The following is a 13,647-nucleotide window of genomic DNA, read 5'->3' on the forward strand; positions in this document are numbered from 1 at the left end:
TAACATTTCATTTGGATTTGGGCAGTAGATCCTAGACAGGAAATCAGACCCAGGTCTTCAAGGTAAGGCTCAGATTAAATCTTTCATTTCACACTCTATGCAGATTTTATCTCCTAAATATTTAGTTTTATCCCTTAACTGCAAACTTCCTGGCCCTTCATTTTGCAAGTGATGAGAACAGGTCTAGTCTAGCAACTGTGTATCTTCTGAACAGATCACACTGTGTGCTTGTGCTGGCAGTCATCGCTTCCTTGATGGAGGAAATTAAAGAAATCAAGTTTTTTACCATCTCAGTGATAAGAGAAATTCAATACCTTCCTTGCCTACGCAAGCAGAGAGTTTCTTTTTAATCGCACAGTACAATGAGCAAACAAGTCTACTTCCAGGTCTCTTATCATGGATTCACTGCACCTCCCACATTCATCACATAGACTACATGAATAAATAATGTATGAAAAATACCTCCTAGCTACGAGTGGCATCCTTATTATAGGAACACGCAGCACTTTGGACTGGGGAAGACTGAGGAAACATGTTGAAGTGAGCTCTAAAACAGTTGCTGTAAGAATTCACGGAATGCTGGTACAAAGGAGAGATGGCTTTTTCCTAGCAGAAACACCACTGGGCAATTAGAAATGTGGACAAAGATATTATAACATGTCTCCACAGGTGGCAGGAATGGCAGAAGGTGCAGCCAGCCCTTACTCTGAGAGCACTGGGGTTGCCGTCTTGCTTGTAGAGCTGCTGCTGAATCTGCTGGGAGGTGGTTTGGAGTGCACCCTGTTTCTGTAGCCACTTCAGTCCTTGCTGCAGGGCTGCAACCCTGTTGCTGGCTGTCAGTCATGCATGGCTTTGTTACAGCACATAAATTGCAGCACTCTCAGCAAAGATGAACCTCCCCGTCTCCAATTTCTACACCCTCTGGATAAAGCAGTGAGGAAATACCAACCTCACAGGAAACCTTCCTGGCTTGAACCTTAGCCGTAACACCAGGAGCTGGTGTGTCTGGCTTCTATTTGCATTACTAGGCTCTAGCCTGGGGCTGGTGCAGCCCTTGCACCTTCTGGAACTGGGGCTGCCCCTCTGCAAGTTCTGCCCACGTCTCCTCAGGTGGGGCAGAGCCAAGGAAACATCACAAGGAGAGACTGCCCTGTGGGCTGTACCAGCCAACCTACTACCCTGGCAAGACTTACGAGCAATGACAAAAAATAACAGAGTCAGAGTGGTATAAAACCCAGTCGCAAAAGAAAACGACATTAATGCAGTGCATAGGGTTGTTCATACATCTGCTGTTGGGTTTTGTTGCATACTCATGAAGAAGCACGGCTTCTACATGTTTGAGTCCCATAAGTGTGCATGCATGACTGTCTGGACTAATATAGGTGGTTTATAGGTCATTCAGTCAGTATCCTATACACCTTCCTATCGAGAAAATTGCTAAAAATAGCTGGCACTGTAGCAGTTTCTTTCACGTGGGTTTTTTGCATCTTTAGAAAATCTCTTCTGTTAGTTCTTCTCTTCTGCTAGCTATGTCATATAGGCACCTTATCTTTCTTACACAAGCATAACTGCCTCTCTGCCTTCCGCCATTCAAAGTGCACATGAAAAGAGTTATTTGTCCTCAGCTAGAGTTACTTGAGTGGAGCTGAGTTATTTGAGTCATTCATCCTGAGACTGAGTCCTTCACGAGCTTCCATTTGTATCTCAGAAATTCATCAAAGGAATTATTTAGCTGTTCACAATACATCCGAAGCAGCACTGATACAATATATCAGCCCTCCCTGCCTTAATGTACTTGAAACACTCAATTTCCCAAAGTACCAGTGTGCTGTATAGGAGCAGGGAGTAGCATCAGGAATTAGCAGAGTTCACTGCTGATGGAAAAGAGTGTCACAATTCCCCGGGCTGGTGTAATTCTGGCACTTTGCAAAACCATTTCGAATTGCAAAGTAAGATGAAAGGACTGAAAGGGGATCTGCTGCTCGATACTTCTATTACTGAGAAACAGCACTGAAAATTGAATTTGTTCCTGAACAGAGTCAGGATGTCACTGCGTGGGGATCAGATCATGTTGGCTTAGCCTCTTTCACGACAGCCTTTGGATTGAATAGTCTCAGCTTTTCACTTACAGGTGGTGAGAATACAAATGCTTTTTACTTTGTTCTGGCTGAAATAAAATTTTGTCCTTGCTGAAAATTAATTATTGACTGTTCTGCTGCTTTGTAATATATTTATGTGCTCTTGGGGACATCTCTCTTTTAGAGCACAGGAAGCATCATCTTAAACACAGCTCAGGCAAGAGAAGTGCCCAGCTCTGCTTTGTTATGCCTTTCCTCCAAGTAACTCAGGGCATGCTATCTACGGACAGCACTAATATGTCCATTAGCAGAGCTTCTGAGCATTGCCAATAAAGATGACCCCGATCTTCAGGATGGGCCACTGTTCTTACACAAAGATCTTTGCTTAAAAGCCTTTCCTCGAGTTCAGGTGAAACGAGTAACGGGCAAGCCTGCGTAGAGCTAAATACCATTTTCGGCTGAGGTTTAGGACTGGGCTCAGGCCCATGACAAACACAACCTTCCAGGGACAGGCTGGGTGGCATGACTGGTGTCTGCCATAGCTCCCTTATTTTCCTACCCCATATGGTAAGCTGTTTGCTTCTGGGTTGTGAGGTTTGTTTAATGGATGCAGTGACACTACGGTGTGTTAGGAAACCTGGTCTGAAAGGCAGAGGCTGTCCCATGCAGCACAGCTTTGCTCTGCCTTCCCTGTTCTCAGAAAAGAGGGCTTGAGCAAGGGCTGCTTCCTCAAGCGTGCTTAGGCCAGGTGGAGTCACTTGGCTTTGACTGAGGGTGAGACTGAGATGAAGGAATGGGAGAATGTGGGCTAAAAGCTCAGAGTATTGCTATTCCAGTAGTTCCCTGGAGAGAGAACAGCAATTAAGAAAGTAAAGCCCACAGATTCATAGGGCTGGGTCAATCCTTCAATTGCTGTTATGCTGTTAACATATTTCGTGGTCCTCCTACACTGAGTTACTTTCTTCTCATACTTAACCTTGACCACTAAGGAAAAAAAAACAACAAAACACAACTGGCAACATCTAGTTTGGTGATTCATTCCACATGTTACTGCAGCTTCTAAAACACAATCTACTCCAACGGCTTAATTGCAGGCTTATGAACTGCCTCAAAAGTTGAGGTTGTGCCTTGAAAATGTAAAGAGCCTTACCCAGGCACACTTACAGAGATAGGCCTGCATCACAGCAGTGGTCAAATGGTCAGCAAGCTGACCAAACTGCTAAAGTAAGTGGGGATTCTTGGGGGCTGTATTAAAATCTTAAAGTCAGCATCCTTTTTCTAATTTTGATCAGTCACAAGGCCCCAGACCCAGCTCAGGGATAAGTGGGCACTCTGGGAGGGGATGTTTGGATGAGCTGGCATTATGCATCGTCCCAGCCTCATGGAGCAAGAGGAGAAAAAAAGAGGCAGACTGTCAGTCAGAAGAGGCACTCAGAGGGCAAATTTCAATAAAGGTGAAGGAATGAAGAGAAAACCTCTGTAGAGAGTTCAGTTTCGATATGTACATATTGCCGTCCAGATAACCTCTCCAGAAAGGTGTGTTGTCTTCCTGGAGCGTGTGTCAGAGACATTAGGAAGGCTCTGTCGCAGCTCATTAAACCAGAGGACTACTATCCTCTCATCATCATTCAGGCTGGAGGGAAAACCTGTTGACACAGTGTACCTAGACTTCAGCAAGGCCTTTGACACGGTCTCCCGCAGTATTCTCCTGGAGAAGCTGCCAGCCCATGGTTTGGACAGGCACACTTTTTGCTGGGTTACAAACTGGCTGGACAGCCAGGCTCAGAGAGTGGTGGTGAACAGAGTGAAATCCAGCTGGCGACCGGTCACCAGTGGTGTTCCCCAGGGGTCGGTGTTGGGGCCCATCCTCTTTAAAATCTTTATTGATGACTTGGATGAGGGAGTTGAGTGCACCCACCGTAAGCTTACAGACAACTCCGAGTTGGGGCGAAGTGCTCCTGTCCCTGGGTTATATGTGAAATATAACAAAATATGCAAAAGAACTTCTTCACAGTGAGGGTGACGGAGCACTGGAACAGGCTGCCCAGGGAGGCTGTGGAGTCTCCTTCTCTGGAGATATTCAAGGCCCGTCTGGACGCCTACCTGGGCAGCCTGCTCTAAGGAACATGCTTTGGCAGGGGGGTTGGACCCGATGATCTCTTGAGGTCCCTTCCAACCCCTTCAATTCTGTGATTCTGTGACTCTGTGATATATATACACATTGTCTTTGCTTTTAGGAAGAAAAATACAGAAAAGCAGAAGGATTGGATTCTGTGTTCAAGATACAGGTCTTGTGATTCTGTGTTCAGAATACAGATACAGGTCCTTGATTCTGTGTTCAAGATCCAGGTCCTGGATAACAGCTCATGAGCATACCCAGGCTCGGTTTGTGGCCAGCTACACCGTGTTTCAGTGGGGGGTCTTTGCCTGTCCACCCTTAATGTGAATCCCATGCAGGGGGCGTGCTTTGCTGGAGGGGCACACAGGGCCATGTCCCACAGCAGTCCCCAGCCTCACAAACACAGTGCTCCAGGCACCCCTGATACCTGGAAACACCAATGTGAATTTATCTGACCTGCATCTTTTTTAGCCTCCTCTAAGCCTTGAGTTTACCTGAAAATTTGCTGTCAAGATTCAGAGACCAGATTGAGATCAATTTGAAATTGGGCTGATGAACCAAGGCTCAGCCGGCACTGGCTCTGCACTGGATATGTCACCAGCTGCGTTTTTTCTCTGTTCCACTCTGCTCCAAAAGATGAGCAACTTCAGACAGGCAGCCTTCATTTTCCACATGTCTCAGATGTTTCTGAACAACCCAGTTTCATTGATCCGCAACTTGGAGCTCTGCTTGGCATTTTCCTCCAAGGGCTGTGAGAAGGAGGAACACCCCTGGTGAACGATGCTGCCACAGCATCTTTCACTTTTCTCACATGAAATGCTTGTTTATTAACTTAATTAATTTAATTAATTTAATTAAATAAATTAATTAATTAATGGTTGGGTTTAATTACCCATGGACTGGGCTTCTCTAGCTCATTACTTTTAAAGTCTTTCCACACCTTTCCCATCAGAGGCCTGGAGACAACAATCTCCAGGGATGGAGGATTTTTTTGGTTTGAAAATGTGAGACCTTCTGGGCAGCAACTACCATCACAAAAAGCAGGCGGCTTGGGGCGCTTACCGAAACTGCTGTGGAGGCAGATCTCCACAGGGAGGAGAAAGATTCAGATACTGCTCTCAGTCAATTTGGTCCATATGGTGCAAACCCTTGTAAAAATGCAACAGACTTCATGTGTGCCAGTTTTGACATTGCCATTCTGTTTCCTGACTGTGCTTCAGCATGCTAATTGCTTGGAAAGGGGTGAGGAGGGGGGTAGGCAGAAGATCTTACTCTCAGATCTTCGTGTAGGTGCTGTTGCTAAGAAGCACAATGAAAAAAAAAATAACCTTTTTTCCTTGTTGGAGGAGGGGTTGTAGGAGAAGGCTTTGAAGGACAGGGCAGAACAATCCTTTCAGCCTCATCCTGCAGACAGCGAGGGAGATGTTATTGCACAAAACGAGAGATATCAGGGATGAAACGAGCCCTCCAGCCTTCTAGTGGACAACTGTTGCCACTTACTGCTTTGCAATAGATGGCATTGCAGTGTGGTAGAAAGCAGCAGCAGCCTCAGTAATGAGGAAGGGGGTGATTAGCCTGCAGGTAGACCGGCTAATCCACCAGGAGGCTGCAGCTTCTGTGGCTAAAGTGGGGTGTCGTTCATGTTTCTCTCTGCCTGGTGTGGGTCCCAAACGAGGGGCTACAGGAGCCTGCTGAGAGGGTAGCTCCCTGCTGTAGGAGCCCCTTGGTCCCACATCAGCACCAGCACCTGGGTTCCTCCATCCCTGCAGCAATCCCTGGGCTGTGACTTTCGTTTCCCTGCCCGGCTTCACAGCTGGGTGGGCAGCAAGAACCCGCACTGAGATGAAATATTCTCTTCCCCTGCACCACCCCCTAAAGCTGTTTCATAGATTGCAGCACTTTCCATGCGCAGAGCATTAAGTAGGGCATGCCGGTGCATCTCCCACAATAGCTGTTTTGTCATTTGCTGGAAGTCGCTACTTTGCTATCACTTTGCTATGTCTTGTTTGTTCTGCTACACCAAAGCTTGTACCGAGGTTGTCAGATCAACCAAGCACTGTCCTGTACTGGAACAAAGAGTCTGCCCGTGGAGATGAGCTAGTTTGTTTCGGATTTTCCTTCTGGCCTGCTTACGTCATTTTCTGTCAGTTGGGAATATTATTTCTGAACTGCCTCTGTATAAAATACTAACACCTGTTAGCACTTGTACTTCAGGCTGAGCTGCTTTATATTTACTTTGAGAAGCCAACTCCATGTTCCTCCGCTATTTGGGAGAGTCTGTCACTAGCCTAAATATGTTGGGAGGTGGGAGGGTGGCCTCTGCACAAGAGTTAAGTCAGTTAGAAAAAGAAAATTCAGGAGTTGCAAACGGGAAACAAAAAATTGCTTGAAATGTCGCATGTTGCTGAAACCCGTGTTGTTATTTTTATTCTTCTGTGCTGTCAGGCTCTCTCTGAGGTAGTTCTCTCAGCAAACAAGGCCAGGATGAAAGAAAGACTGATTAACAACATCAAGGTTGCTGAAGAAACATTGATGCAGTGGGTAGTTATATTATTCTGAGCCAGCTATATATCATGTAGCAATGCAGCAGGATGGGACCAGAACCCTTGTCATGTACCACCAGTAGAAAGCTTTAGGTGCATTTTACAAGTGAAATTCGATTCAGCATACCAAGGTCAACAGAAGGCAGTGTAAGTACATGCTAATCCATCCTATGAAGGTGGGAAAGCTGTTCTTCATGTTCTATCTTAAACTACTGTACCTTTGGGGTACGGAATTGCAGATGCACGTACACGATTTCAGGGAGTTCCTCATTCAAAGAGGAGTTCCTCATTCTATGGCTATTACCATTGCTTGTCCACTCAGACTCCAGCATTTCTTCCCAAAAGATATGGACAGGGGTCTTCACTTCTTTCTTTGGTGGTCACCAAATCTTTTGGTAGAAGGGAAGGGAGAGGTGTTATTATTCACTTAAAAGCAACAAAAAACACAAATGCTAAATTCCTCTGCTGTGATCATTACACCATTTCTGAGCTGCTAATCACTTCAGCAAAAGTGAGGCACTGCTAAAAAAATATATATTCCTCTTTTCTGTCCTACTTTGTAGGAGTAAAAATGAAGCAATCCCTCCAGGAGAGCTATTGAGAGCCCTGTGCACATCCAGCCCTGCGCATGCCCTGTGTGTCTTGCTCAAGGAGGAAGGCAAGCAGGGTGGGGATGCCTTGCGGTGAGGTTTCCTTTACCACAGGTTCCGTTCTCAGAGATGCTTTTATTCTGGGGCTGCAGAAAAAAAAAAGAAAAAAAAAAAGAGAGAAGTAAATCCTGCTGTTGCAATTATTCGGAGAACTCGATCCCAGAGTGGCACCGATGTACCAAGAGGTTGCAAATACAAAGCAGAGACATTTTTCAGAAAGAGTTCTCAAAAAAATGGGCTGAGAGCCAGAACAGAACATCCTCATTTCAACTCTGAGTACTTAAAAAAAGTTCTCATCTGCTACCACATTCACTACATGCAATATAGGAGAGCTTATCCAACCTTTGGAGACCAGTGTTTGGTTATTGTTCTGAAACCAAGACAAGCTCCGTGCTTTGGTTTTAACATAACCACACAGCTAACTGTGCCATGGTCACCTACAATGCACGGGAGGGAACAAGCAACTGCAGAAGTATATATATATATATAAAATGTATCTTGGCTTTACCACAGAATTTGGAATTAAATGCTCAGAGCCCCTGGGATCACGGTATCAGGTGTGAGTGACACATGGCCTGGGAATAACCACCTTTTCACAGAAACCAGCAGCAATTTCTTACATCTGCCAGGCCCTGCTGGTGGTGCTCTGCAAGATAGCTCCAGTCATTTTAACCAGTCATTTATAGCATCTTAAAAGACTGATTAAAAAATGCATTGTGGGCAAGAGGGGAAATGCTGAGACTTGAGACCATCAGTGGCCTTGTGATGGAAGTGGCTAGGTCAGACTCTCTTAGAAAAATGCAACTTTTTCTAGCTTCTACAGGCAAGGTCTGAGCCATCACCCAACCAAAGCTGCCCATCCTAACCATGGTTTGCAAGAATATGACAAAATGTCTTTAAATATTCCTTTGGCAGAATAAATAAATAATAAATAAATAAATAAATAAATAAAATACAAATGTCTTGGAAAATGCCTGGGGTCAGCACTGTGAAAAAACATCTCACAGCAGCAGCATGCTGTGCTGGTTGGAGCTGAAAGAAGCAGAGGAAGAAGGCTAATTCCTGAACTTTTTCCAATGGCTGGAGAAACTGGAAATGGGGAGTGCACAAGGAATAGCAGTAAGGGCCCCAAAACTGATTTAATTTAATGTGAGGGAGAAGCATTCATCTATGGACACCATTTGTTCGACAGTGTGACCTAAGTGTCCAAAATAAATGATCCAGGGCTTTCACTTGATTTCTCATAGTTTACCTGGAAGGTGAGAAAAGGAGCCCTAATCTATTGGAATTTACCTTGCCTAAGATGGAAGACATGTAGCTGAACAATGAGATGAGTTTTTCCCCTGTATTTCCTCCAAACCCCAAGAAAATTAGCATTTGGCAAAAATGTTTGATTAAGAAATGCTATGATACAGAAAATTAGGAAAATCTTGTGGATTTGGCAACAGCGTTGCAGTATGGTGTAGACCTCTTTGGTTGATTTTAGAATTTGTTTGCATTGGTAGAAAGATTACATGGCTGATATGTAACCCTTACTGTGAAATAAGGTTCTGATGCTTACAGGAATTGAGCATATTTATTGGTTTTGCTGGTGGTAGCATCAGATAATTTGCATGTTATTATTGTATGCAGATTGCTTCTCTTTAACAATTTATGGAAACAATCTGAAATGCTTCTGAGAAAAACCCATGGGATTTAATCATCAAAGGATGAAAAAATCCATCATGTATCCTTTGTTGATGAAAATGACCTCACCAGATCACAGAGGAATACGTATGAAAATAACTAGGAGGAAAGAGTGAAGATCCAGAAGAACAAGATCTGAAGATTTCTTACATAAAGGCAAAGTTGATAGGGTTACTTAAATTAGTTGAAACAGCAGAGATATTCCCATGCCAACCACAAGCCACTGGAATATGCTGAACCCTTCAAGCAGTGGGACAACATAGCTCTCAGCTAAGTGTCACTGAGAAAGGAAGCCAACAAGTAGAAATCGAGCATTACTCAATAACTGCTCTATCAAAATAGCACTGAGCGTAACCTCAAGAGATCCCCTACTCCCACCACCCTTCCCTAAGGCAAAATCAGCTATTCTTATATTATTCCCGATAGCTACTTGTCTACTGTGTTCTTCAAAGCTCTATAGATGCTTTGCAAGTTTAAAGCAGTTCTGATTCACTCAGCACTGACTCACTCAAGGACTATTTTGCCGCTTCACTGCCTTTACTGTTAGAAAGCTTTTTCCTAACTTGCTTCTCCCTAGTTTCTGCTAGTTTCCTACCAAATTTGCTTCTGTTCAGCAGTCTATGTCCATGACTCCTTGTACATTCTAGAGGTTGAGAAGAGGTCTTCAGAAGTGCTTTTATCTGTCTCAATCTTCTCTCCCTCCAGCAAAGGGATTCCGGTTTCTCCTATATTTTCCTTAATTTCCAGGTTTCTAGCCTTCTGATCAGATGTTGTTCTTCTTGAATTTGTCACCAAATAGTCCCTCTTCTCCTTGAACTGAGATACCTGAAGATGGTATCCTACCTTGTCAGAGACCTTGCTGACCTAGACCACAGTGAGAGAATTATTTCATGTTTGTTTTTGATCACACCTGATGGCACATTGTCAGCTGTTTTCAGGTGTTAAAGCTGACTGACATCTGGCCTCTTTTCTGAAAAAAATAAATAAAAATGCTACTTAAGCAACCACCCATCCAAAATGCTACTTAAGTTACCAGCCCGCATTTGTGAGGTTAATTATTCTTGTTTGAGCACAGTACTTCACCTCTCTCTCTCTTGGATTGCATTTAATTCTTTCCAGACCACTTCTCCAGTTTGTCAAGATTAGCTTGAATTTTTATTCTGTCCTCTAGTGTATGTACACTCCTGGGAAGCCAGGCAAATGTGATGAGTGTTGTCATATCTGTTCTATCATCAACAGTATTAAAGTATATTGGATAATTCCAGATCCAAGGCTGAGCCTTGCAAAATCACACTCAGCCATGTTCTTTTCTGATAACGAACCACTGGGAACAGTGGTTCTTGTTCTAAGAATTGTTCTTATTGAGAACAATTTTCCAGGTTATGCTCATTCTGTAGGGGTTTCATCCAGGCTGTCTTGCTTTCTCCCTTCAAATTGAAATAGTATGTTGCCTTGAGAAGGTAGTAATTTACTTTCATAGGCCAAGTGATGTTTGACTGAAAAATGGGGTAAGAGAGCAGCAGAAGAAAGCCAAAGTTATCTTTGATGGGGCTGGTGGGATGTGGTAGGTGTTGTGACCTGCAGTGACACACCTGAATGGGCACACATATAAGTGACCTCCAGGGCATGTGACAGATTCACTGCATGCAACGTGGGGGGCACATGAAGAGAAAAAATAGGGCACCAACAACACGTCATGGTTTCTGCTCACTGCAATGTCTGCTGGGGCAGCAACTGCAAGATGATGAGCAGACATCCCCCTAAGACCTGAAACCAAGGTGTCTGAGATAGTTGTGGGCACTGGCTGGGCTAGGGAGCCACATAGTTCTTTAGCCACCAAGACTTTTGCAGATTTCAAGTGTGTTAAGGTGCATCCCAAACTGGCGCCATAACCTCCCTGGCACAAGAGTTTGGTTTTCCTGGCTCATACACTTATCTCCACTGTCTAAAGCAGTGCAGGGTTCCTCATAAATCACTGTCCTTTCCTGTGGGTGACCAGTTCCCGGAGCTTGCCCTTTTTTCAGTTTTCCAAAATACATGGTGTGTGTTTTGTAACCTCATGAAGAGCTGTGCACAGGTCTAAAGTTTGTAAAGCTGTGTGGAGTCAGCAGTGTCTTCTACTGTCCTGGCCTGCTGGCTCTTCTCCCTCACAGTAAAAGGGAGCATTTCTGCCAAGTTTTCTCTGGAGTTGAATATCCCCATTAAAAAAAAAAAAAAAAAGTGTAAAAAGTTTCAAAGTTTGGCAAAGAAAAAATTATACTAAGCTCAGTCAGTCACTGACACAGACTGCCTAAATATAATCCAAGTCCCTGGAGTCCCTGTAACTTGCAAATGAGTTAACAACTAGACATGATATTGTAACTCAATCCTCGAGGTTTCTAAGGAGGATGTTTACGAGAACTGACAATGCAGCAACATCCAGAGCAAAGTTTATATAGGTACTTTAAGCCCATGTGAGCACTCCCTTTCCACAGCTGACCAATAACTACCCTCAAACACCTTTCCTATGGCCCTTTCATACTTTCTACAACCTTAGGGTCACCTGCCCTTCCTTTATCATCTGCCTTCCTCCTGCTTTTTTCTCCTTGTTTGCTGTGTAGGTTCTCCCCCTAGGGCAATCTTCACCCCTTGATAGCTCCATAACAAAACAGAGCACTAACAAACCCTTTGGGACCTGGCTCTGTCTTGGGCCTTTCCCTTGCAATGGAGCAGGAGGGGATGTGCATAGAGAAATGCTGTTGAAGACCCCAGGTCCAACCCTTCTCTCCTGCTGCTTGTGGACATGTTGGTAATCTAACATACGGATGAATTAAAACAACCCCATCCAACAGTGATAAATGACATACTTTTTTAGACCTTTTTAAAGAAAAAATGTCATGGCTTGTATTTGCAAATAAAATGCCAGAGTACTGGATTTTTCTCCTGGGTCAGAAATCCTTGTTTTCACTCAGCTTTGCAGTCTGATACAGGTTAGTTGGTATTGTATCTCATACTTCTTGTAGAAAATACAAACAAGCAAACAAACCCCACAAATGCAAAATATTTTCTTTCCCTGGTGTGGCAAATATCTTCCTCGGGAAGACCACCTACAAAGCGGTAGAAATGCTGTCCAAGAACCCAGCCCTTTACCACTGAAGGGAATTTTCCTGTCTACACTGTGGTACCGTACATAATTCCACTCTCTGGGGCTGCACGTTAACCACGATGCAACTTCTGCCCTCTTTGCAAGTGCTAAATGGTTATTTTTATCCCGTATTTAGCACATGACTAAAGCATCCCTCTCAGAGCCAGTGTCCTTTCCTGAGGACACTAGTAAGACCCAGAATTCTCCTCTGGAGAAGACGTGGCTCTCAGAACAGCAGACACGTGGAGGTTCAACTTACGCACCTCCCATTAGCTGGGGTGGCAGGACAGGTTGCTGAGCAGGGCATTGCTTAAATAAAGTTGCAGGAGAAGAGGAGTAGGTTTAGGGCGATTTAAAAAGAGCTTTTCTAAAGGCTGCTTGCTCGTGCTTGATCCACCCTTGTTTTTGACATTGCCCTTGTCGCCCCCACTCTTTGTTGACAGGTTCTTAGAGGATGGGTGGTGGCTTTTTCTGATAGCACGCATCAGATGTGGTTACATGAAAACCACATACATGAGGGTTTTACAGTGACTGCAGAGTTGATTAGGTTGTTTGTCTTTCTCTTTTTTGGGTGTGGAGTGGGGCTTCATTAGCCAACAGGTGAAAAGAAAAGTTACTGGGATTTGAAACAGCTCAACAGGCTCGAGACAGAAGTACTTCTTGTGCATACAGAGGGCAGAAGAAAAGCTGAGGTTCTACAAAATAAAGCTGGGAGGAAGCCACTTCATTAGTTTGGATGGTTGGGATTGGTGAACAGCAGAGACATTGGCACACAAACCCACAGGGCAAAACTACACCTCCTTAGACACAAAGATGAGGCAGGGAGGAGGGGGCCAGGCACCACAGCGAGGAGGGCTTTCTGTCCATGCCGAATTATCCCACCTCGAGGGAAGGAGCACGGCGATCCCCTCAGGGACGGGAGGAACATCGCATGCTGCGGGCGATGTAGGTGAGGCTGCCATCAGGAACCGATGTGGCAAACGGGAACAAATCAAAGCGACTCGTCTTTGTGCATTAGCAATGGAGGCTGAGTCATTACCATTCATCACCAGCCCGGCTGGTGTGCTCATTCTGGTGACAGCTGTTTTCGGGAGAGAGGACAGCTTTTGATTTCTTTTAATTCCCAAAACTAAAAGAAAAAAGGGCTGTCAAGGTAACAGGCATCCGGAGAGGCTGAGGGAAAACAGTGGGTAAGGAAATAACTTTAAGTCTCAGGGAAATGCAGCACAAAAGGGAACTGCCACAATTGCCAGGATAGTGTGGCTCGCTCCTTCATCTTTCTGAAGGAAGCAGTAAATGGCTAAAACTTCCAATGCCCAATTTACAAATGAGCTAAATGAGCTCCCATTCCAGGGCAGCACAGAAAAGTTAGCATTTGTATTTTAGTGAGCAGAGTATTTTCTCCAGGTTTCTTCCTGTGAGGCTGGCTGTGGGGTTTGAGTGCTTT

This window comes from Anser brachyrhynchus (genome assembly GCF_964034855.1).
Source record: "Anser brachyrhynchus genome assembly, chromosome: 2".
Lineage (NCBI taxonomy): Eukaryota > Metazoa > Chordata > Aves > Anseriformes > Anatidae > Anser > Anser brachyrhynchus.